Genomic DNA, 25713 nt, shown 5'->3' with positions numbered 1-25713 from the left:
CCACTTCTACTATGAAATTAATATTCAGTAGTTTAAATCGGAAGCATTCTTGTCAAAAATAGCGTTTCAATGAATACTTTCGTTGAGATTATAATGTTGATAGTTTCGAAATATTAAAATTATATATTAAAATAAAAGAAGTAGTATTAACACATGCCCACTGTAGAAAAGTAGGCATCATGTCCTAATCTCGTAAGAAATAAATGAAGAAAACAATTTAATCTCAGCATCGATAAGAAATAGACGAAATAGACAAATATTGTTTATTTGAAAATAATTATGCAGGTGTTTATAAAAATTACGCGCTAATATTAAGCCGAAGAGCATAAAGAATTTAAAGATGGAATGTATGCACTGTTTTATCTATAATCTATGTGGTAATGAAATATAGAAAGATGAAATATAAAATACAAGTCTGATAACTGACTTACTAGCGCAGTGGTCACCGAGAAGAAACGAACTTCCTACTTATGCCATAATCACTTTTTAAATTTTTTACACATTAGAAAGAAAATCTTACTAGCATCAATCATCCCAGACACTCCACTATGCCGACTGGGTAAGACTGAATCTTCTAAGTAAAAATATCTTCTAGGATGGTCTCCAAGTTGGCTACTGGACAGCAATTAGACTTTACAGAAAAACCGTGGTTTTGCAATCGACAGTTAAGAAATAAATTCAGTCCAAATAATCCTTTAGTTAAATCATTAATTATAACTGATAACAAAACCGACAATATTTTAAAATTTAAGAATTGAAGACAAGAATTTTTAAAAAATGGATTAGTTCATTGTATCCTACCGGCTGAAAATATGTTATCGGAAGTTAATAATATTTATTATGTAGGTCATCATATAAATCAAACATTCCCCGTCAAAAACTAACCATTCTTATATACCACAAATTGGCCAACGTAAACTCATGCACAAATATCCATAGGAAAGTTATTCATCATCTTTTTGCTCAGAATGCAAAGTAAAATAATTTATCAAACACATCCATCTAGAATCTAACTAGTATATTCAGAAGCCAATTAAAATGTAGTCTTGGCGACGGTCCTGTGAACTCTGGGACTATATTCCAAAATTTAATCTAAATTACTTAAATTCTTAAATTTAAATTACTATTGGAAATAATATACCCATAAATAAAGTAATAGACTTAAGAATCTAACGACTCAAACCAATATAATATGTAAATAAATAATTATAAAGCATCAACTATTATTTACACAATAGTTTTCTAAACGGCCCACAAAAACCAATATATGTATCTATAGCAAGTTTATAGATTATCCAGGTTTAGCGAACTTATATGTACATCAATTTGTATGTGCAAAAAAATACATCAACTGTCAGAAAGATAAATAGAGTTGGAAAATTAATCGATAATTATATTTAGTAAATGATCACTCATCATGAACTAGCAGTTATTCTTCTTGTTAAAAACGAGCTTCAATTTTAAGCTTTAATTTTTTCAAGGTAATGCGATAGTATATGCATATGAAGTTAAGAATATGTTTGAGCATAACAATATATTTTATGTATTATGTTTTGTTACATTTGATTATTAAGTATAATATTCCTGTAATAACTTCACAACATTTTTACCAGCCGTTAAGACATTAAATTACCTCATTTTTTCATTTTTTATTTATTTTTTTATTCATAAATATGAAGGTCAAAATAGGCCCTAGACTTCTATCTTGTTTTAATCCTGCTTAAGTTTTGAAGTTTGTGCTTGATTTCTATCGTCTATAAGTACAGCATATGTATTTGTATTATATATATTTTTTATTACTCTTATCAGTTCAGTTCTAACATTCGTGGGGTGAAAACGTATTTTCAATACGCGTCAAGCTCTAGAAAGATACCTTTCTTTAAAAAAAAACAGTATTTTATTACGGTTATTTAATTGAGTGTTAAAAACGCATAACAGATGCTACTATCACTCTCTCAGCGGACCTAAAATATAGTGAATACGTGTTTAAGACAAAAAGACTGCATCTCATTTTTATTATTGTTTTAAAAATATTTCCCCTTATTTTACAATACTCCTTTTGAAATTCATTTATAGTATTTTCGGTCAAAAACTAGTGCAAAAAATAATACGTCAGTGAAAAATGAAGTGCGTGAAATAAACAATGATTTTATTTTATTTTTTTATCCTCTGGAAGTAAATAAAATAAAATATTAAAAATCTAAATATGGCAAACCAAAGCGATTCAACCAAATCACCTGCACACTTTAATATAAGATTAGATCAATCAGCAATAACGCAAACTCCACCCTCAGAATGGACTATAGTCATTAACAAAAAACGATTGAGAAGCCCAGAAGAAGAAATCGCGTGGAAACAAAAAGAATCAGCTACTATTGGTTACAGAAACCCATAGAGACAAAAAACAGTTTTAGCAGCCTGTCGGAAGAAATTGAAGAGAATATATAAAAAAGCTCTGAAAAAGTTGTTCCCAAACCACCACCAATAAGGTCTATAAGGTGGGAGTACTAAAACACATCTATGACCTATGGAAAACCTTTACTACGAACTACACAATTAAAACAGAGAGCTATGAAACAATAGAAATCCAATTGTTCGAAGCGGAGCACTTTAAAGTTCTAGTAAAAGAATTAGATGAAAGAACGACCCAATAATATACATTCAGGCCAAAAGAGAACATTTAAATTCGTGTTAAAAGGATTACATCACGGAACGGACTTTAACACCACCATCAAAGTAGCCCTAGATGAAAAAAGCCACGAGGTCGTAAATGTTCACAATATACGACATCGCACGACAAAAAAACTCTGCCTATGTTCTATATTGATTTAAAACCTAATAGAAATAATAATGCGGTGTATGAAATCACCAAATTCGAAAACAATATTATTAAATTCGAACCACCACATACAAAAAGAATTATATCCCAATGCATGAGGTGTCAAGCGCACGTCTCTTGCACATTTCACGCACCTATATGATTTGCGACAGTAAGTCTTTGTGACCAAGTCAACAAGATATAACTTATGCCCAAATGGTTGAAAATGGTTGAGCACAAAATCGAGAAATCACATCAAAACCTACTAAACTAAACTAGCAGCAACATTTCTAGATTAGAAAACATGATGGCCAAACTAATAGATCAAATCAGTACGATGCTTGGTCTACTCACAATCGTCGTTAGCAAACTTGAATATTGCCTGAAACCATTAGCTACAAATCGCCGTCTGGAATGCCAATGGGCTCCAACAACACGCTAGGGAACTAAAAATGTTCGTAACTGAACAAAATATTGACGTTATGATGTTTTCCGAAACACATTTTACGGACAAACATTATTTGAAAATTCCCAAATATAAACTTTATCATACAAATCACCCTGATGATAAAGCACATGGAGGTACAGCCATAAAAATTTGAGATGATATAAAGCACTTCGAAAAAGAAACATTACGCAAAGGCTACCTGCACGCTACCAGTATAACCATAGAGGAAGTCCATGGACCATTAACAATGTCTGCGATTTATTTCCCACCCATACATAACAACAAGGCAGAACACTTTCAAGAATTCTTCAGTACGCTAGGTAATAGATTTACAGCCGAAAGAGATTACAATGCAATACATTTAATGTGGGGTTCAAGAATAATAACCTCAAAAGATAGAGAATTACTAAAAGCAATAAAGACAGATAATTTAAAACATAACTCTACTGGTGAACCAACGTATTGGCCTTCAGACAGAAATAAAAAGCCAGAGACTATAGATTTCTGTTTTACAAAAAATATTGATAAAAAAGTGTCATGCAGAATCATGTTTTCACCTGTCTTCTGATCATTCACCAATAATAGTAACACTTTCTTCAAAAATTACCATTACCCTTCTCTGTGCAATAAAAGAACTAACTGGTCCTCATTTAGAGAAAATTTAGACCGAAATATCTCTCTAAACTTACCGTTACAAACTGAAATTGACATAGAAATAGCAGCAATAAACATTACAAAAAATGTACAGGAGGCAGTATATTCCGCGAGTCCTAACAACAAAACATTTCGAAGAAAAAATACACATATATCATGTAAAATTCAGAAAAAGATAGCAGAAAAAAAAGTTACGACGGAATTGGCAACAGCACAGGACTGAAGAGAATAAAAGAAAATTTAATAGGGCAATAAAATAGTTGAAAGAACTAATTCAAAATGAACAAAACCAAGGCATTCAAGAATACCTAAATAATTTGACACCAACTGAGGCTACAGACTATTCATTGTGGAAAGCAACAAGGAAGCTTAAGAGACCCCAGCAGTATAACCCACCTATTAAAACAAGCGAAAATAATTGGGCTAGAAGCAATAAAGAGAAGGATGACATATTCTCAAAAGACTTAAAAAATGTTTTTAAACATCTCCAGTCTCAGCTACATAAAGATGATAAAAATGAAATGACTAGCTTTCAAGATTCGCCCTCCTACCGGCCTATAAGTTTATTACCGATAATCTCGAAAGTTTTCGAGAAACATAATAGAAATTATATAATAGAAGAAAGAAAAATTATTCCTGAACATCAGTTTGGGTTTCGGAATAAGCATGGGACTATAGAACAAGTGTACAGACTTATAAACAAAATCAACACTGACCTATTGGACACTGAATATCAATCATCGTCAACTCTTCCAAGCAGAGCAAGTTATATAACTTGGTATGCACTTAGATCGATGCCTAACCTGAAAGAAGCACATACTCTCTAAACGAAAACAACTTCGAATAAAAGTATATCAAACGTATTGGCTCATCGGGCGCAAATCTAAGTTATCATTAGATAACAAGGTGTTGCTGTATGAGTCTATACTCAAGCCTATTTGGTCATATGGAATCCAACTATGGGGTACCGCTAGCAAATCTAATATATCCATTATTCAATGATTACAAAATAAAGTGTTGCGTGCCATTGTTGATGCTTCGTACTATATTTCAAATAACGTGATACAACGCGATATTCCTCTAGAACCTAAAACGAGTGTAATTCAAGATATTTGTGTGAAGTACTTCGAAAGAGTATCAGTGCATCCCAATGTACTCGCTAATCAGCTAAATATGCTACGTGATAGTGAAGTGGGTAGACTAAAACGTTTAACACCACTTGATCTGATAACTGGATTTAGAATAAGACTAATTAATTCAGATAATATTTTATACAGAAGATCGATTAATGAAGTGATTTTCTGCATGCCATGTAAATATAATATAGACATAAGAGATACTTATTTCCTATTGGGCAGATTGTTGAATCACAAAGAGTAAAAAAAATACTCTTATCATTTTACCAGTATTCCCCTTTGTACCCATATAACCCATAAACATTTTCTTCTGATAAATGCGTTTTTCGAATCTACAAGCTCTAGTTGTAACTGCTTCTGTTTGTCTATTTCCTTCTGTTTGTCTTTGAATCTGTTAATGTTTTGTGTTTTTCTATTTTTAGATGTTTTTAAGTTTTCTATTATTTCCTCAAAAATTTTCACAGAGTAAGTAATCTCTCTAATTATTGCAGCCATTTTTTTCTCTTTTTTTTTCGAGCGCGATTCGTCGCGCGTGCTATTTTTCATCTTATGCTTACATATTGCAAATTTCCAGATTCTCAGATAATTTCTAGAAATTTCTTTCAAATATTTTCGGTTTATCATCAGCCACACAGATAAATTGACGTCTGAACACCAAATCATCAATTATCTCTAGCAGCCATATTAAACTTTTTATAATGATATGCTTGTGTTACAATATATGATATACAATATTGCGTTGTAACCTTAGGCGTTTTATAACATTTTTCATACTTCCGCGTATGATATTTTGCTCAATTAAATTCACCATATCGAAATTCACAAGTTCGAATCAATGACCTTCTTATGCTCTTACACACAAAAACTGACTTACTACCAACCGACAAAAAATATATCGTAATGAAAAATCAGGCGCGATTTGTTTACATCACACGTAAATTCCGGGCTTTTTTTAACACAACCTATAGGCTTAATAGCTCAATAATAATAAGCTAAATACAAAGGCTATTCAAGATATTTGTACACTAACATATAAGCAGTAAGTTATGTAGCTAGAATAATTGAAAAGAAAGAGACTGATACGATATAAATTTTCTTATTTATAGGTATAATAAAAATAAATCCTTTATTTATGAATTTAAAATAATGCACGGAACTGTCAAATAGGTTTTTCTAGTATGAAATGTCTTTTAGTGACCGATAACTTCTTTTTAGTAGGCCTAAATGTTATATCGTATAGTGAGACCGAATTGTTATTCATATATACACTATACCATTGAGTCTATTCATAGTTTAAAAATGTATCTGGCTATATTCAATATTTTCGTTTGACTGGAATATTCGCAAAAGGTTCTTGAATTACGAAATAGCTATTATATACATCACGCATTACATATATATAGTAGAAGGAAAAGGTTCTATATTTTTAATTTAATTTCACTAAATATTTGAAAAATTATGTCTGAAGCGATTATTTATTTTCACTCGACTGAATACACCAGCAAGTTGGTTTTAATACACCATTTGGCGGTAATTATTTTTTGCCTTTTTCATTTTTATACTGTGGCAGATCCGTGCTCCTAAATATTACTAAATGATTTCATCGCTCGCTGTTTCTTTTCCACCAAAATCATACGTATCTTCATCAGTCCATATACGGATTACTTAGTAAGAAGCAATACTGAAAAACAATGTGTTAATGTCATTGATGCTAGCAAATTTACCGATAATTTGATGACCAGTAGTATAGAGTTCAACATATCTAAAACTTTTTGTAAAATTTAAATGAAGCTCCCTATCCTCCCTAAAAATGAATAAGTTATTGGCCATTAAAATTAAGTTTTAAGATGATTTAGACAAGACAATCAGTTACAATCTTTTTCGAATATAAATGCTCGTCCAGTCACTTGCGATCACCCAATTTTCAATTTGGGCTCCTTCGGAATATAACTGATTCACTTTTCCTTCTCCATGCCTTTCTCACTACTGGTTTTTTCGCGATTAACATTATTAATATAACTATTATTAATATTCAAATTTAAATCTTAAAATATCATCAATTATTAAGTTAACAGAAAATTATATTAAAATAATACTCAAAACAAAAAATGACCTTAATTCTTCACGAAAGAGAACGAATTTTATTAACATATATTATAGTATATCACTATAATAAATTGTATAATCTAAGTTTCGTCTCAATATTTTAAAAAAGTATATATAATTAGAATAATTCGTAACGAACATTCTGAAAGGAAAATACTTCGAATGTTGACTCCAAAATGTTAACAATGCAATTAACAGAAATAAGAGAGCTCAGAAGGTTTCAATTTGGTGACTGGTAAAATGGTAATCGTTATAGTAAACTAGATGATTAACATTGTAAACATCCGTTTACATTAATAATTTAAATAGCTACAATTTTGCATTTGCTTTTAGCCATGGTAAAACGATGATATTCCATCTATTTCCGTCGTTATGCCTAAAAGAAAACTATTTACTCTCATCAATAAGGCAAAGAACGGCTAAAATCCAATAAGTTGTCTTCCCTTAAGAATAAACAAAATTGTTTTAATTAAACTAGATATATACACATTATACAATAATGCAATATTATTTTGAAAAACTACCTATAATTATCTTCTCCGTAACAACATTTTATTACAAATTATTTCTTTGTTTATGTCATAAAGGACACGTTATAGGAACGAAATGGCTTTTCTACTAAGGTAATTGTAATTCTAATTAAATCAATTTTAATCTAGAAATACAAAAATTTTTCTTAACTCCAAAAATTGTGCTCTACAGTTAATTCCTGCTTAACTGTTCTAATTACAATTTCAATAGAGTTATAAAGAAGGCTGTAAATAGCGAGGAAATTGATATTTTTTTAATATAAATTAAAGTAAAAAAATTTAACACAAACTACTAAAGAACCTCTTAATAAAACTGCCAATTACTAATTACTCAACAATACAACTATTAAGCACCCTAACTTGTTAAATTCCATAATTCTGACACTCTGTTTAAATTAACAGTAACAAATCATGGAACGCTTAAATATGCACGTTTGACTTTCATTAAGCTCATTGCTTGATTTGAAAAAAATTGCTTTCAAAACCTTTAGAACCTTATGATACATTTAGAAACTTATGGTGATACTGCTCCGTCATATTTGAACTGTCGCTTTTGGTTTCTAATAATTAAAAATGGTAATTTTGTATGTGTAATTTATTGCCTTACTACCAATTCTTGTTGTACAAAGCCGCAGCTTAAACTATCAAGGAATTTTCATACGGCTTACCAGTTAATAGATCAGCTATCAAATGAAATGGACATGCAATGAACATTCAGTGGACAAAATAGAAAAAGAATTAAAGTGGCTACCACACGAATTGACTGAAAATGCCATTTTTAATAATTTTAACAGCGGTTTCATTGCCTGTTAGGCCAAAAAGTGTTTTGAATAGCATATTGTAACTGGAGATGAAAAGTTCTACTTCAACAATCCCAAGAGCAAAAAAGTCATGAGTTAGTTCAAGAGAGCCATTCACATCAACATTAAAACGAAACATTCACAAACATTCATTTTTTTCATATGGTACAACCAGTGTTGTTAGTTTTTTATTGAATATAATTCTCTTCAAGGGTAACTTTTCGATACAGTTTCTCTTTTGCGTCAAAATAAGCCTCAATTTCGGCGATCACTTCTTCATTTGACGAAATTTTCTTCCCAAGCGAGCATTCTTTTGAGATCTGAGAACAAAAAATAGTCGCTGTCTGGCCCACAGAATCTGGAGAATACGGTGGATGAGGAAATAATTCGAAGCCCAATTCAAGGATTTTTGCCATCGTTTTCACTGACTTGTGACACGATGTATTGTCTTAGTGGAGTAGCAGTTTCTTTTTCCTAAAATGCGGTCGTTTTTCGGCGATTTCGTCCTTCAAACGGCTCAAAAACGTAGTAGGTAGTCAATGAAAATTATTCCATGCGCATCCCAAAATACAGACGCCATGACCTTGTCAGCCGACTGTTGCGTTTTCCCACGATTTGAAGCAGGTTCATCGTGTGCAGTCCACTCGGATGACCGTCGATTGGACTTAGAAGTGAAATGATGGAGCCATGTTTCATCCATTGTCACGTATCGACGCAAAAGCTCGGGTTTATGAACCTCTTTTGGGCGTCCACTGCGTTCACCGTCTTTGATGCTCATTTCACTACGTCTAAAGTTAGCATACTAATCCTTAATGGTTGATTTTTCTGCGGCAGTGTCCAGAAACTCGACATCAAGCCAAGTTTTTGCTTCAACTGTATGTTTTCCCTTCAGAAATTAATATTTTAACAACACGCGAAATTCCTTTATATCCATTTTTTTCACAATAACAAAAGTTGCTTCCCTCAAAATGCTATAATTCAGAAACTAGTGATCCAACAGCTGTCAATGTTTATACACGCATCTTTTGAGGCTTAAGACTAACTAAAAAATATATGGATTTAATTCTAGTAGCGCCATCTAAGTGTCACGCCGGGGACTTTTCAATTGAACTGTTATATATGCAAGACCCTAATTGAATATAATACGTGCACGAAATGATACCAATTCAGTTTATCAAAAGATAAATAATATTAATAACAATTAAAAGTTTGATTAAATAACTTTTAATTAAAAAAACATAACATCACATTAAAGAAAAATATAACCAAAAACATACGATATTAGTATCACCGAATTATTATTTAGATAGTTTAGAAAATTGCTTTTTTGTTTTTTTTGCCTTGTTTGATAATTTATGACCAAATGACCAAATTATTATATATTTCAAGTGTTTACCCATGGTAAGGCAACAACAACCATTTTAATAGATTTTAATCAATCGTCACCGAATACGTTGTGCATTCTGAAATCCCAAAATTTTCGATTGAAGATCCAATATGTAGTCTAAAAATAAAGCGACGAACCTAACAATCTCTCTCTTATCGAAGCTAAAGATAATATCTATATAGAAAACAGATATGTAGCTCAAGGACACGCCTTCCAGCTGTCGAACAAAATATAATGGGATGAACAGACCCGAAATACTCACTCGATCTTTAAAAGCAATAACAAGAAAGTTGTCGAAGTAAAAGTCGACAAAAGCGACACAACCAACATAAATCTGACGATCCAAATCATTCAACGATTAATTTTTGATACAAACGGTCAAGCATATTCAAGTGGAAAGTCAATTTATCCACATTGAAAATGCGAGAAAAAAATTAAAAATTGTTATTTTTACAAAAATTTACATTTTAAATCAGTTTATAAGTTATAAGGTATTTAGTATGCCATTTAAATATCCATTCATTTACTCATTTAAATAATCAAAACTGAACCTTAAACGAACTATCAAATATAATTAATAACCTAGAAAACTACCTGTAAGGTTGTGGAAAAGTAATTTGGGTTTGCCTAATAAGGTGGCTTTTTAAGTTGCATATCTCTAGTAATACTTGTACTACGAAACATAATAATAGTTTAGTTAAACAGAAATGTTTAATCAGTCAACAATTATTCCGCTTTGGACATTTTGAGATTCTAAAAGTTCAGTTTCGCATATATTGCTTATTTTATCCCGAAAGGAAAATATGCAGCCTGATCGAAAACTATATAGTATCTAAGTAATAGTGCCTAGGTGAAAGATTGCAGTGAAGTAAACAAGATGTACTATATGATTGGCTCGTTCTGTGCATGCAAATTTCGATAATGTACATCAAGTTATGTTTATTATTTACTCATTCTATGGTTATGTATCTACAGAGTTATTAATTTCTTATATATGTTTATGAAAAGTGTCATTGCACCTTATAGTTGTTAGAAAATATGAAGTGTACATGTACGTACGACACTGATTACTTAGTTTACTTAGTTACGTAGTACTTACACTGTTTCAAACACTATTGGACATGTTTGGAATATGTACTATAGTAATATATATATATATATATATATATATATATATATATATATATATATATATATATATATATATATATATATATATATATATATATATATGTCAATAATACATTGTTGAATATACCAATGTTACTTCGATGTTGAAATATAGGACCTACCCTACTTGACATAAATTTTGTTTTGTTTCTTTCTTTTTTATTGATGTTTTCAATACCTCAGTTAAAAGCTTATATTATATTATTTTCAGTTAACTAGTGAAAAAGAAAGATATATTAATAAACTTGAGCAACATGATATGTTGATATGTTCGATAAGTTTAATATTTTTAAGTTAATTTTTTCAAATTTCAATTCCAATCTACTAAAATATTAATATCGCATCTATTCGCATTAATTGATTAATCATTTTTTTTTAGTAAGAAATCTTATTTCTCAACGGAATACAGACACGTAAACAATAAAATCGTCAAACATAACCAAACAAAATTGAAATATTATTCATTTTATTTAAGTGCGTCTGCGTTCAACTAGCTATAGTTATATATTACATCTTGTTCACTTCGCTGCAGCCTTTAAGCGAACTCCAGTATCTGAATTGATTTACTCGTTTTCGTTCTACAAATTTCGATGCTAAAAATTAATCTCACCTTGGTTGCCAATCCTTGAAACTGCCGATGAAGTTATCGACGTACACATCTCGCAAAATTTCTAACTACAAAGCAGTTTTGAACCCTTTACTTAAATAATAAAAAAAAGGTCGATACTGATAAATTATTAGGTACAATGAATAGTAGATCGTGTACGACCAAAACGCACGAAGAAGATGGTGATTAAAGCTCAAAGATGCTTCACGAATGGTTCCAAAATCTACATTGACGTCATTAAAGGTCATTAATGCTAAGCGTATGGTGACATTGGAGAGGAATTGTTCATCATGAGCTGTTCGATCGAGGCGAAATCATTAATTCGAAGGTCCACTGTCGACCATTAATGCGAATAAAGTAGGCGATAAACAAAAAACGGCCAAATTTATCAACAAGTTTTTTCGAACAAGTTTTCACACATTCAGCGTATTGCCCCGGCCTTTCTCCGTCCTTCCTATCTCTGCAAAACTCTACACTCAGTTCATTATTTATTTCAATAAAGGATGATAACTTTGCTTATATCTGAACTGAGTCCTAATTTGGAAGGAACACTTGGACTTGAATTAATTGATATCCTTTTTTCTTATAAAAACTAATGTTTCTAATGGACTAAACAATTATCCGAATATACATTATAAATTCAATTTTAATCGTTCTTTATTTTTATATGGATTGTTATATTTATACCAAATCAACATGACAAGAGAAAAAATTGAGCAGAACATGATAAAACTTTATTATCGAATGAATGAATGAAAGATCTATAAGAATGCAATTTTGATTGAAAAAATATTTAGTCACGACGCAGATTTTAAAATTATTGTATATGTTAAGATGCACAATTGCTATAGATGGAACGTCCCCAATCCACACAATATTCACGAAGTATTTATTTATCGTTAGCTGTGTCAAAAATTACAATGTAAACACATAACATAACAATTTACATATTTAAAGTTTAATTTTTATATATTTTAACTATATACATTCTATTATGTAAATATAATTTTTGTAAATTTAGATTTATAATAGCAAGGTTATAATAAGCTTCAGTAGGAAAAAAATATATAAACTCTATATACAGAAAACTAATAACTCTCAAGAAAATTATTTTTAATTAATGCTATCGGAAAAACGTTGCGTTCGTTATTTCCATACAATTTCAACAGATTCGATTCGAAAAGTAGTTTTACTTTAAAAATTGTTTTGGTTATTTACTTCAAACGTAAAAGCTGATCAGTACAATCGCTGCATATTAATCATTTTGATTACCTTTATTTTAGTTTGTGTAATCACTGCAACATTTTAGTGTTATATCAAGGCACAACAGCAAGCGGACACACGGTTGCAGCGCACTACACTACATGTGATATAATATTTATAAAAATGCATCGTCTCATAAAATTAACATTTTTAACAGACCCTATGACATTTAGGTAGTTACATTACACCTTCAAATGGTGCAAAATTTCATATTATTCCAACTATCAACTTAGCAGTGGATGCTCTCAAGAACTCAACAGAAACCACCTTTTGTTACTATTAGGTACAGTGACATTTTTATACGAAAAATTAAACATGATTTTGAAAGAGGTACCACACTTGCTCACACCTAACCAAAAACGACAAAGTCTCGACTATTTATAAGAAAAGACAATAACAAGGATACATAAACACACAAAATTCGACTAACAAGATTATGGAAATCACTATATGGGACAGCTATATTACGAGTTTTGTCGTCTATTTTTGGAAAATTATAAATACTGAACCATTATTGAATTAATTCAATATAGAAATCAAGAAATATGCAATTATACCAAATCATTGCATATGATGAAAACAATAATTGAATTTAAATTAAATGCTTTCGTAATCACCGTAATCACCAGATCTAATCCCCCAGAGGCTACTGCTTTTGCCCACCACAAAAATAATAAAATTGGCTCGTAATACCTATTTTGAATGCAACGAAAAATTGTTCTGTAAAAAGATATTGAAATATTAAAGGATTTCTGAAATCATGAAAAAGATCACTGTTGAAGAAAAACCGTCTGTTACCTAAAAAATATGGTACTGGGAAGAAATTTGGTTCCTAAGGAGTATTTTTGGAGCAACGACAAATTAGTTCTGCAAAAGGTGTTCAAAAAATTTTAGGATCTCTGGAATGACATCACTACAATATTTTACACACATAAAAATAGCATTAGTAAACTAAAATTGCCACTAAAGAATATCATAATTCTATACATCGATACGAAATTTATAAGAAATTAAAATATTGCTGTATATTTATGAATATAACAAATACAATACTTACGCCAGCGCTTAATACAGAAGACACAAAATATAATACGCAAACTGTTAAATCCACATGAGAATCAATTTCACTTTTATAATTAACACAATAATGTAATTCTGCCAATTATTTAAATGTATAAGTCTGAAGAGAATTTATGTCGTCGAAAGGTAAACGACATATATATCATATAATACTAAAAGCGAACCGTACACAGCTTTCGCAATACATATCAGAAAAAAGTGTAAGTACTATTAAAAAACGGCGACACGTTCAAAATATAAATATTTACTCAAAATTAAGCAACAAGAAATTATTAATCGCCCCTTAAATGTGAACGTTCTGTGTCAAGGAATCGCAAGGTGATAACTATAAAATGTTTTAAAATTCCTATTCTTAATTTTAACGACTTGATTATGTATATAAACGCATCATTAATATAAATGGCAAAAATATACAAAATCATATAAACTTATTAATTAATTAAACATAAAACAAAAGCAGAAAACAATTAGCAAAATTACAAATCTTAGAAACACTAGACTAAAGCGTTTCTAAAATTCTAGGAAAGCATTATAGCACTACTTCATGCCTTGTATTACAATTTTTATTATACTTTTTTCTTTCATTAGAGTAAAAATATCATCTGTGTTTTATTCTCAAATTTTCAATTTAGATAATAGTAACTGGGCAAATAACTTTTAATAATAATCATAAAGCGATTAAATAAATAACATTTTTAATGTGGTTTTAATATTTATTTTCAACTGCTTCATTAAAAGAATTAGTTATCAGTATTATTAAACAAATTAATATGTTAAGGATTTTAAAGATGTAGAACCCAGAACACATTAGATATACAATATGTATGTATTAATAAGGCGTTGAGCCTCCATTTGCTTTTAAAACAGCTGTAATTATTCGCGAAATAGATTCGTAGAGTGTCTGAATAGTTTCCAACAGAATGTTGTCCCATTGTGGTACCAAAACATCTATCAATTACTACTACCGAAAAATATATTTTCTAAGATAAAGAAAAAGCATTTATTAAGCAAAATGTTTTATGAAATTGATTAATATCAAAATATTTTACATCGTTTTCAAGAACGTTTTCACATCATTCTGTCATAACAATACTGTGTCGCAAAACCCCACTATATTAATTTTCACACTTCTTCAGTATTATTATCAACAATATGGATTTGGTTTTGCTATCATATGTTTTTAGTCTTTAGTTAAGAAAAAGTACTAAAGAAATCAACTATTATCAACAATACCATAGGATTATTATTGATTTCAATTGAAAGGTTTGTGGCGAACATTCAGAGAATAGAGGTATAGGCGAAATACGACATCAAACAGTTCATTCAGCAACATGTTTCAAAAATCGTGGAAATCTACTAGAAAATTAAGCGACCTCTTCCAAATTATAACATATTTAGAGTTCATATTCTTTAAAAAAAGGCGTTTTCATTTCTATTAAAATCTCGTACTTTAACAATGCGATGAAATAGAATATTGTACACTACAGAATTTTTAATTTTTTAAAAATATTTCTTAACATTATGGTTGAAAAATTCATTCACAATCATAAATATTTGGATCTATAATTGTATCTATTTAAAAGCAAGGGAAAGCAATTGTATTTATATTTTATAATTACCTGATACCAAAAACGTAAAATGCAATAATAGATTTTTACTTTCAAAACAAATTATATTTTCTTATACTCTAGTAAACTAATTAATTGAAATCAAGAACGCACTGAAGTGAGACAGATTTTCAGTTGTAGTAGTAATAAATTAATATTACGTATTAAATTATCAAAGCATAGTGAAATAACTATTAAAACAATATAAAGACACAATATTAGCCACAAATATCAATACATTCGTAAATATTAACTGGTAGGACCATTACTTTTCAAATAATTTATACTTTCTTCTGTCCAGTTAATTAGTCAATTTGATACAGAGAAAAAAAAACGGAAAACAAGAAAATAAATAAATCTAGAAAGCAATGAAGCAGAACAATTTTTCATGATTTTTATTAAAATCCCACTCAAATTTAAATAATAAAGTTGCTATACTCAATATCTTATTCATATTCAATAAACAGAGTATAACATTTTACTTTTAAAATAAACTAATATTATATGGGATATTTCCTGATTTCTTGTCCATAATATGATGTAAAACTTGATAAGATAATGTTGTTAATTAATTGTATTATTCCAATAGAGTACACCAATTACTGATTAAGAACAAGTTCATTCGAATGTCTACTGCTGTTCGCCTGGTCCATTTTTTTTGTCCGAGATACCCAAATATATCATTGAATATGTTCATTATATGCGACACGTATTTATAGTACCAGTTGATTAGTACCAGTTTTCAAAATATTTTTATAAAATCCCATTCAATTCCAATTAAATCCCAAGTTATTTTCAAATATCTAAGAGGGAGTAAAAATTTTGAAGACTTCGTTTGCTATAACGCGGTTATCATTTTCATTTTAAATAACAGTATCACAATTTGGAATGCAATAGATGGTCATTTCATAGTAGAACACTGATACAATAAAAAATAAAGTGGGCGTAAAACTTGTACATATAGTAGATAGAAGTATTTTATTCGGTTTTATGTATGCATTTTTATTATAACTCTATAGCTGAACTAGGTGAAACCAAACATATTCAAAATACATACAATATTAGATATATGACAATTTTTAATGTTATAATAAATATGAAAAATATTAATTAGAAATACACCAACATTTTTATCTTGATGATGATGAGGAAAATCATCTCTCCTTCATTCACCTTGTAAACCTTTTTCTGGAAAGTTACTTCACTTTATTTGTATATTGTTATGACCTTAAATATAACACAACACTAAGCATTTTATTGAAGTACTAGTATTTCATTATAATATTTCCCAAATACTTGCAAAGTACTCTTTATATTTGCAATATATATTTATTTATTTCTGAAACTGTTTCTGTATTCAGAAAAAAAATCACAAAAAATATCACAAAAAAATATCACAGCCAAAGTTTAACAGAAATGTTAAATTTTATCAAAATATGCTGAGTTAAAATATTAAGTGATACCTTAATAAATCATTTGAATATAAGGAACATTAATTATTTCATTGAATTTCATTAAATATTATATTGTTAGAATATTTCTCTAACTATAACTTTGTAAATATTTTTATTAATAAAACTCTATGTTATTTATATATTTTCTTATTTATCCGTATTATTTCCTTTGTTCTTTGATCAATTAAACAAAATAACATTTTAAAAACGATTTTTTCACACCGCCTGTTTACACCAGCCACTAGAGGGCCTTTTATTTTACACAAATTCAATTTTTTTCTCTACCACCACATCTGAGTTGAATGAAATTAGCTTTGATCTAAAGAATAACTTGAGACCTCAATTTGTGTTAAAGCAGGCAACTAATGTTTAGTTTAGATAATTATTCCAGTTAACTGGAAAATACTCCCAATATGATATAACATAAAACAATCTTATCAATCTTGATACAACGCTGTAGAAACAACTTTCTTCGATTGATTACCATTAATTCGCATGATAACCTTAAAATTAAAAAGACCAATACAGTTTTCAATATTTCGCAATAAAATTTAACGTTACTATATGACACCAATCTGGAAACAATACAACTACTATACATCGCGCAAAAATGAGCGACTATAAGTGTTAAAATTGAGATCAACTTAAATTAGCTTAATTTAATTTTGGTTTCGGGACATGAATAACACACACTTGCCTTACTCAACAAGTATCGAAAACATAAACCTATATCGAAAGTAACAGGTTTATTCAAGTACAAATTAATAGCAGTATTAAATTAATTAATATTTAATATTATCCTATACATAACCAATAATGAATATTAAAAATATGTATAGATATTGTTGATAATTGTTAATAATATTGTAAATAATAAAAATATATTATTTTGTTGATAATAAAATGATGAAAAATATTAATAATATTTAGTAATATGTTACCATATAAGAAAAAAATAATATGTATATTCTTTCTAAAATAATAATTCCAATTTCTACAAAGTAAAAATTATTTAACTAACATTTAAATATAATCAATAAACCTAATTAAAAGAAACTTACTCATATAATATAATATAAATTTTCAATGTAACACTCACTTTATGCAGTAAAAACTATATAAGAAATACGAAAACTTTTTTACTATTTACAACTTTTAACTTTGTGTTTGAATAAGTTACTATTACTGAAATTACTGTAGTTAAAATAATGCGAATCTGTAAATAATTTAACCCATGGTTTTAAGAAAAATCATGCCAAAATCTAATTTCAAACACGAAAAAAATCGCGTACCAACCCCCCAGCGTAATTAGGAACTTTCCCAACACCTAAAAGAAATGAAACCACACTGAAACCGTCAAACATCCAAAACAAACGGAGAACGACACCCGGTGCCCGAGAAAACAAAAGCTAAACAAAAGCGAATCTGTTACTGCTGAAGAATACCGACCTGGTGCGAAAGTGTTGCGGCGCAGGGAACTCTTCTCCGTGGTGAGGTTCGTTCGGTTCCGTTCAAGTCCTGCAGTCGGTCATGACTTGGAACCCGCGAGAGCACTCTCGTTTAAGTGTATGCCGTAAATGGTGTATCGACAATTACTTAATTCCGCGGTGATTCCGATCCGAGACTGGTGAGGTACGGCGTGTTGGAGCCCCACTCGAAATTTTACGTACGACAACGGTCGCCCCCCGAACTGGTCGCTGCCTATGCTAGACCAATGGAAAATTTGCCCATTGACATTGCAAATTTTCATACACCGACCATGTTAAACCTGCTAGTTCTATTGTTCATTCTATAACAAACAGTAATATCGAAAACAACTATTTGTTTATCGGTAGCTACACACCAAAATATATTGGGAATAATATAACGTTATCGTATAATCTTTTTAATTTTTCAAATTTACATTTAAATAAAATAGCAGGTGTACCGGAGAATCATTACCGGTTTTTCTACAGATGTCGCTAGACTTATTCTACTGGCATCAAGCTTCAAAGCTATACATGTTATATATTGCGAAACATTGTTATAGATTTATACCTCTTTGAAAATGTCAATTTTTGTTCGTAAGACGTGCATCTGATGCACGCATTACTTTTCTTATTTAATCAAAAAAAATAATCCGCTGAAACTCATCGTTTGCTGATAGAAACTTACTTTATGAGCATGCATGCAAAACATGTGAGGCGTAGTTTCGAAAATTCAAAAGTGGTAATTTCGATCCTCAAAAAAACAAAGAACGTCCTGGTAGATGGTAGAAAAAAAATTAAAGATGCGAAACAGCAAGAGTTATTGGATAAAGACCCAACCCAAATTCAAAAACAATTAGCAGAAGCTTTAAATGTGACCCAAGAAACGATTCGCGACCGATTACGAGCAATAGGGAATATCCAAAAGATGAGAATATGGGTGCCACATCAACTGAATGACAGGCAAATGGAAAACCGAAAAATCGTCTGTGATCGAATAGTGACGGGTGGTCGAATAGTGAAAGTGGATTTATTTTGAAAATTATAGTTATCACCTGACGAGCAGGCCGATCGACCCAAAGGCCAAATCGTTTTGGTCGCAATATAATACTCTGTGTTTGGTGAGACCAGAGTAGCATCATGTAATACGAACTGTTGAAACCTGGTGAAAGAGTTAATAGTGATCGCCACCAACAGCAAATAATCAATTCGAATTGTAAAGTGATTTTACAGCACGATAACACGCCGTCTTATAAAGCAAAAGGGGTCAAGAAAATGTTGCAAGTGTAGCACATATTATCATACCCGCCGTACTCTCCATATCTTACCCCGGCCGACTAGCAACTTTCCGCATTAATGGGACACTCAATGAATGGTTTTTAGTCAAAGGATAAACAATTTTTGGGATGGCATCCATAAATTCCTTAAAAAATGGCATTAAAAGAGAGCAAGATGTATAGAATTGAATGGCCTATACTTATTTCCATTTTCTTGAAAATTATATAGTTTTTTTTTCTGAAAAAACCGATAATGGCATTACGGTACACCAGTAATTTATTGAATCTCCATTACCCAACAAAATATTATCCCAGAAACATCTAGTCCTACTGGTGACTGGGACGATTATTCTTTTTGAATTTACACTATTGCTTAGAGACATTCACAATTACAATCAATAACATAAAATATAAACGTACCCTACGAGATTCGAACTCGTAACTACGCAACAGTAGGAAAACCGGCCTATCGCCTTAAACATTGCCATTCAAATCGGATCATGTAATTTAGGCCTAATCTATATATTAGTTTTAAAAGAGTTTCATAATATGAAGCTTTATAGTAAAAAATCGGTACAATGTATTTTATTCAAAGTACTGACCATCGATAGTCGCCACTTTTCTTTTAGCTCCACAACCGGATCGAATTTTCATCACCAGTCAAAAAACCTTCCGAATTTACCGTTGAAGTAGCATTTCACGCCTTCCAATGTTTCTTGGCACAAAATGCAATTCATACGGCACAAAATATATGGATTATTCTTATGTTCTTCAAGCGATTGGAAATGGTTTCTTGTGTTACTGCCAACAATTCTGCATATTTTTATTGCGTTTTACATCGAGTTGTGTCTTCAAATCCTTGTCACAAAATTTTTAGGCTGTCCAGAACGCGTTTTGTTTTCTACGTCAACTTAAGTTTCAGCCACCTTTTTCTTCAAATTGAAGCTAAAAAGTAAAATTTCCAACAAATGCGACTTACTCGGTACAAATTCAACAAAAAAAAACAGTTTCAACGCACTGAAAATATTTTTTATTCACACTTCATGACACATACTGAAAAGTGAAGTCAATCAGTGAGACTTAAACATAAAGTACATAAATCATTCAAAATTAATATATAAGCCTAATATTAAATACTAGAAAAATATGCTATATTTTTACCTCAGCAATACCTTAGAACATAATATTAAAATATAAGATAATACATAATGAAAGTGATGAAACAACTGAAAAAAATTAAAAAGTATATTTCTTATTATATATTCGTATGATATATTTCTCAAAAAAGTATACATATTACAACTCATTAATATCAAAATTAATACTGTAAACAAATAGTCAAATAAAAATAGCCTTGTATTATATAATAATTTAACAAAATCTTTACCCTTCATATATTAATATTCTATATTAATACTACTATTATATCTACTATACCATCACGAATAGACTAATACTATCACTACTATATATTCTCTACACGGAGCGCAACATCATTATTACACATTTCTTAGTACATCTCTGTATGCCATCAGCACTCCATTATCTCAGTTACGCCATAATACAATTAGGTGCTTTCATGTACTCTCATTTTTCAGAAATCTCATTTTTCTGACAAAACGATAACGTCTCAAAAGAACTATGTTAGTTTGATAGATTGTATAGCTATCAACTGACTTGGTTTCACATTTCTTCAACGTTGCTGCCACATGCTAGCTACGTCACACCACATCGATTTGAACATGTGGTAATCAAAAGGTGTTATGCGGGGTAGATACGCTGACTGCGACAGAACTTCCCATTTGAGCTGCAATAGTGTATCTTTCAGAACTCTTACAACGTTTTATCATAAAAGAGGATAAATTTGTTTCTGTTACTCGCTGTTGCCTCTCTTATCTGCAATAAAACGCTGTTCAATTTATTCAAATGACTTCGGTAGACATCCGCAGTAATAGTTTCATTTAACTGATCCGATCCCACAATAGGCACAGAAATACTTTATGACAATCAATATTCCGCTTCGTTGTCGGTGTAACTAACTTTTTACTTTTTACATGACTTTTTACGCTTAGGATTGTTGTAGTAGATCTATCTTTCATCTCAAATCATAATACACCGCCGAAAACTCTTCCGTCTGGAGCAATGAAACCGCAATACTGAAACCATTCAAAATTGCATTTCCAGTCAATTCGTGTGGTGACAATTTTCCCTTCTTTCAGATCTTTTCTATAGTATATATAAACGTCTGGCAACTGACAATATAAGTAATTGGGCCAAACATGGAAAGTTAACATTAACTAAAGTAAGTCTGTGTATGTGCAGTTTATGTATAACCAGATGTCAGAAGCATCAATAACAATAAATAATAATATCATTTCATATAGCGAGAACGCTTAAATTAATTCGAAATTAATCTTGATGAAAAACATCTCTGGAAGGAATATGCAAAACGGAAAGCAAAAAACTGGAGTTAAAATATAGAAAAATGAATTGGTTAATTGGAAGAGAATCACAATTATCAGTACATAATAAATTGCTATTATATAAACAAGTGTTGAATTTAGACATACGGAATTCAATTATAGGGATGTACAATAAGTAATATAAACACTATACAAGTTTTCAGGTTTCAACAGGGCTCATTACTTACACCGAAGCCTTCAGATACCAGCTCTTACTCCGAAAATCAAGATTAAAGTTAATACAACTTTTGGATAACACCAGAACAGAACAGAACACAGAATCAAAAGAATCAAACCATTTGATCTTATGTAGTGCAGGTGCATTTAACAGAAAAACAGCAGTGTTAACACATATACATGATTACACCAGAGACTAAGATAGAGCCGATGGGTCCTCCTAGATATATACCTTGATTGCTAGATTGCCTAATGCTATAAATTATTTTCAAGACAAATTGTAGGTTAGTTAGTAAAGACTAGTATGTAATACATATATTTAAAAAATATATTTGTACAACTTATTATGTACGGGCAATTTATAATTTTTTTCCAATTAACCACTAGTTTTTTTATATATCAAAACCAATTATGTACCTTTTAATCTGTTTCAGATATAAAGATGGCGTTGGTTCTTAATAATGGATAGTTATGTAATAAAACTGAAAACATACACAATAGACATTCCAATTCTCAATGTTATGATCCTAATTAGCAAGTTCCGATAGGAATTTATCAACAACTCAAACGTTATATAATTTGAGGATGTGTTTTGTTTTTGTTGTTCAATAAACTGTAAAATAATTTCATTTTGCATTGTGTATTTTTACGACCTTCATTTTTTCATGCGTATAACTCAGATGTAATTCACCAACAAACAGGGAGTATTTTTTTTAAATTAGGACTAAACATTGACACGGTATTACTTAAAACTAAGTAACAGCTGAACAGCATTATAAATGTCGCCGTGTGATCACCGTGTAACCGATCGAGTTGAACCGATGCTTTTTTAAAACCCGTGTAATAGCAAAGGCATTACGAGCCGACTAAACAACACAATTACAATTATGAGCTTATCTCAACATCTAATACTCTTTCGATCTCGCTCGGGCACCTGTGCTTTGACTTCACTTTCAACCTCGACCTCCTTAATACTAGTGAAAACTCAATTATCCGTCAATAAAAGAAAATTATAATATGGGTACATTTGAAAAAGAAAACCTGCTTTGTAGTAATACAAGGTGTCTGTGGACGATTCCCATACCAACGGTTTCCCACTGTTTTAATAACATACTTTTGATAATTGTTTTATTATACTAATATTGTTCGACTGTAACAGTTTACGGTTGTCTTTAAAGATGTTATTAAAATATTCTGGAATGCAGAAATTGTGAGTTTTTACTGTAGAGGTTCGACAAATAATATATACATAAAGAATATTTATGCATCCATAAATGCTGTTATAATGTACATAACAGTAATAAGTAGTTTAAAAGACAAATATGAAATAATAAAATAAGTACTATAACGAGTCAAAAAATATTGTGTTAAAATATAAAGGCAAATAGTGAGACATTATTGACACATATGAAAAAGGCCTTAATTTTTTAAAACGTATTTGTTCAATAAGTACGCACTATTTGTTAACAGAAGTATAAATTTAGTGGAATTTTAATATTCCATGTTTCAAAAGAATAAATTCATAATTATATTTCGATCTGTCAAATTAATTTTGCCGGCTTTGTTGGTGCAGTGGTAACGGCGACAGGGCGGTCCTCCTGCTGTTGCGATAGTCGCAGGTTCGAATCCTGCCGCATGCATGATAGAAAATTTATGTTTGTGATTGTTTAACATTTGTGATTATCCTTAGACAAGAATGCATAATCCGACAAGGAAAATGGATCCCAATCACGCCAGTGACCAGGTTGGATAAAATCGGGTCTTCTGGGATAATCTCCAAAATTTGGTCACTCGCCAGTCGGTAGGATTAATGCCGAGGACCGTGGCTAGGAACCCACGTTAAACTGTACGTCCAGTCCAGATAAATCCTAGTTGGTAAAAAGAATACTTTAAAATGTACAAAAAAAATTAATTATTTGTATATAATAGTCATTTGAATTTAAAGAGTAAGTGCAATTTAAATATGAAAAAACCAAGCAGTGCAGAAAATGCTTAAGTACTACCGAAAATCGTTCCGAAACGATGTGTTCTCTCCATAGAGATATAGAGATTTAACTTTATAGGAAATTTTGGGGAAATGTTTCACGTATGTAATGTACAACATGTAGATTTCACTACTTTTACAGGATCCGATTGGTTCACTTCGTCTATATAGCGCCTTTATGGTTTATTTGTTTCGGGCGCCATTTTCAGGGTACCTAACCTAAGGATTTAGATTTTTGTAACGTTTAGAAATTAAGTTATTAGTTCATTAGTATTTATAAGACAGTAGTATAATAAGTAAAATGAATTATCGATCTAGAAAGTGTTGTATACCCGGATGCAGAGATACAGAATGGCTTTACTTCGAAGAAGTATTTACTAGCTTGTCTTTAAAAAATTATTGATAATGTTAAAAATCCCAAACTGACTGAATTAGTCATCAAAGAAATGTATAATCGTGTTTTATTGTAAGTTGAGGTACGCTTATTCATATTAATAATCATTTAAAATATCAAGTATTTATGTTTTAATGTTAGAAATTAATCCCTTTCCGAAAGAAAATACGTAAACACCCATATACTTTTATTCTTGGATCAATTATTTGATAGTTGAAACTCCACTAAATTAATAGCTTCTGAATGCAAACCTTTCAAGAGGGGATTAACCAAAGTTCAATACACTAGGAATTTTAGTGCAAAGCGATTCAGGAATTAAATAGTGCTTAAATTTTATTATGCAAATAAGAACAAATTTGTTAACGTAAATTAAATATTTAATAATCACCCTGAGGGTGTTCATTTCATTAAAGAAAAAAAGTATAATTATCCAAATAAATATATTGACTTAATGCTACTTAATCAAGATAGTTTGGAATTTTTTTTGGGTCTATTAGAGTTCATGGATTAAAGAATATACATCCTTCGGCTAGTATGTTTGACGTTCATTTAAAGTGTTCATAAGTTTTTTTTCATCCCATTTGCCTTTAGGAAATTGTGACGAGGATTAATTCCATACTAACGATTAATACATTACCAGGAGTTGAGAACTTGTAACTTCACTTTATACCTTCAATTGAGGCAAGGCAATATCATATGCACCAGAAAATTGTTTTATTATATTGTCAGTAGTTCTTTGAGGTATATTTTTTATTTTATCTCAGGATATTGCCACGTCGATAATATAACATGTATTTTGTTAAGCATCTTTTAAAAAATGTTAATTTTAAACCTTTTAATTGTACACTTTTTAATTATCTTTCAGATAAAATGTTAAAAATAATATGCACCAT

At 30.3% G+C, this 25713-nt stretch overlaps 1 protein-coding gene across 4 annotated transcripts in view; it reads right to left on the bottom strand.

The window, feature by feature from the left end:
- The window catches only part of LOC143191182 (putative peptidoglycan muropeptide transporter SLC46), a 70996-nt gene that overhangs the window by 43416 nt on the left and 1867 nt on the right, over positions 1-25713 (bottom strand). For 2 of the 4 annotated variants that reach the window (XM_076396000.1, XM_076396001.1), the window contains exon 1: positions 18510-18647. The exons of the other annotated variants lie outside the window; for them this stretch is intronic. The gene's annotated coding sequence lies outside the window, so the exon portion shown is untranslated. Of the gene's footprint in view, positions 1-18509; positions 18648-25713 lie in introns of those variants that run through there. 4 annotated transcript variants of the gene reach the window in all.

The sequence above is a fragment of the Rhynchophorus ferrugineus genome, unplaced genomic scaffold, assembly GCF_030347505.1.
Source record: "Rhynchophorus ferrugineus isolate W39M unplaced genomic scaffold, kcgeb_rfMv2 rfM2, whole genome shotgun sequence".
In the NCBI taxonomy this organism is placed as follows: Eukaryota; Metazoa; Arthropoda; class Insecta; order Coleoptera; family Curculionidae; genus Rhynchophorus; species Rhynchophorus ferrugineus.
The sequence above is the reverse complement of the archived record's forward strand: the minus strand, read 5'-3'. Positions and strand labels throughout refer to the sequence as shown.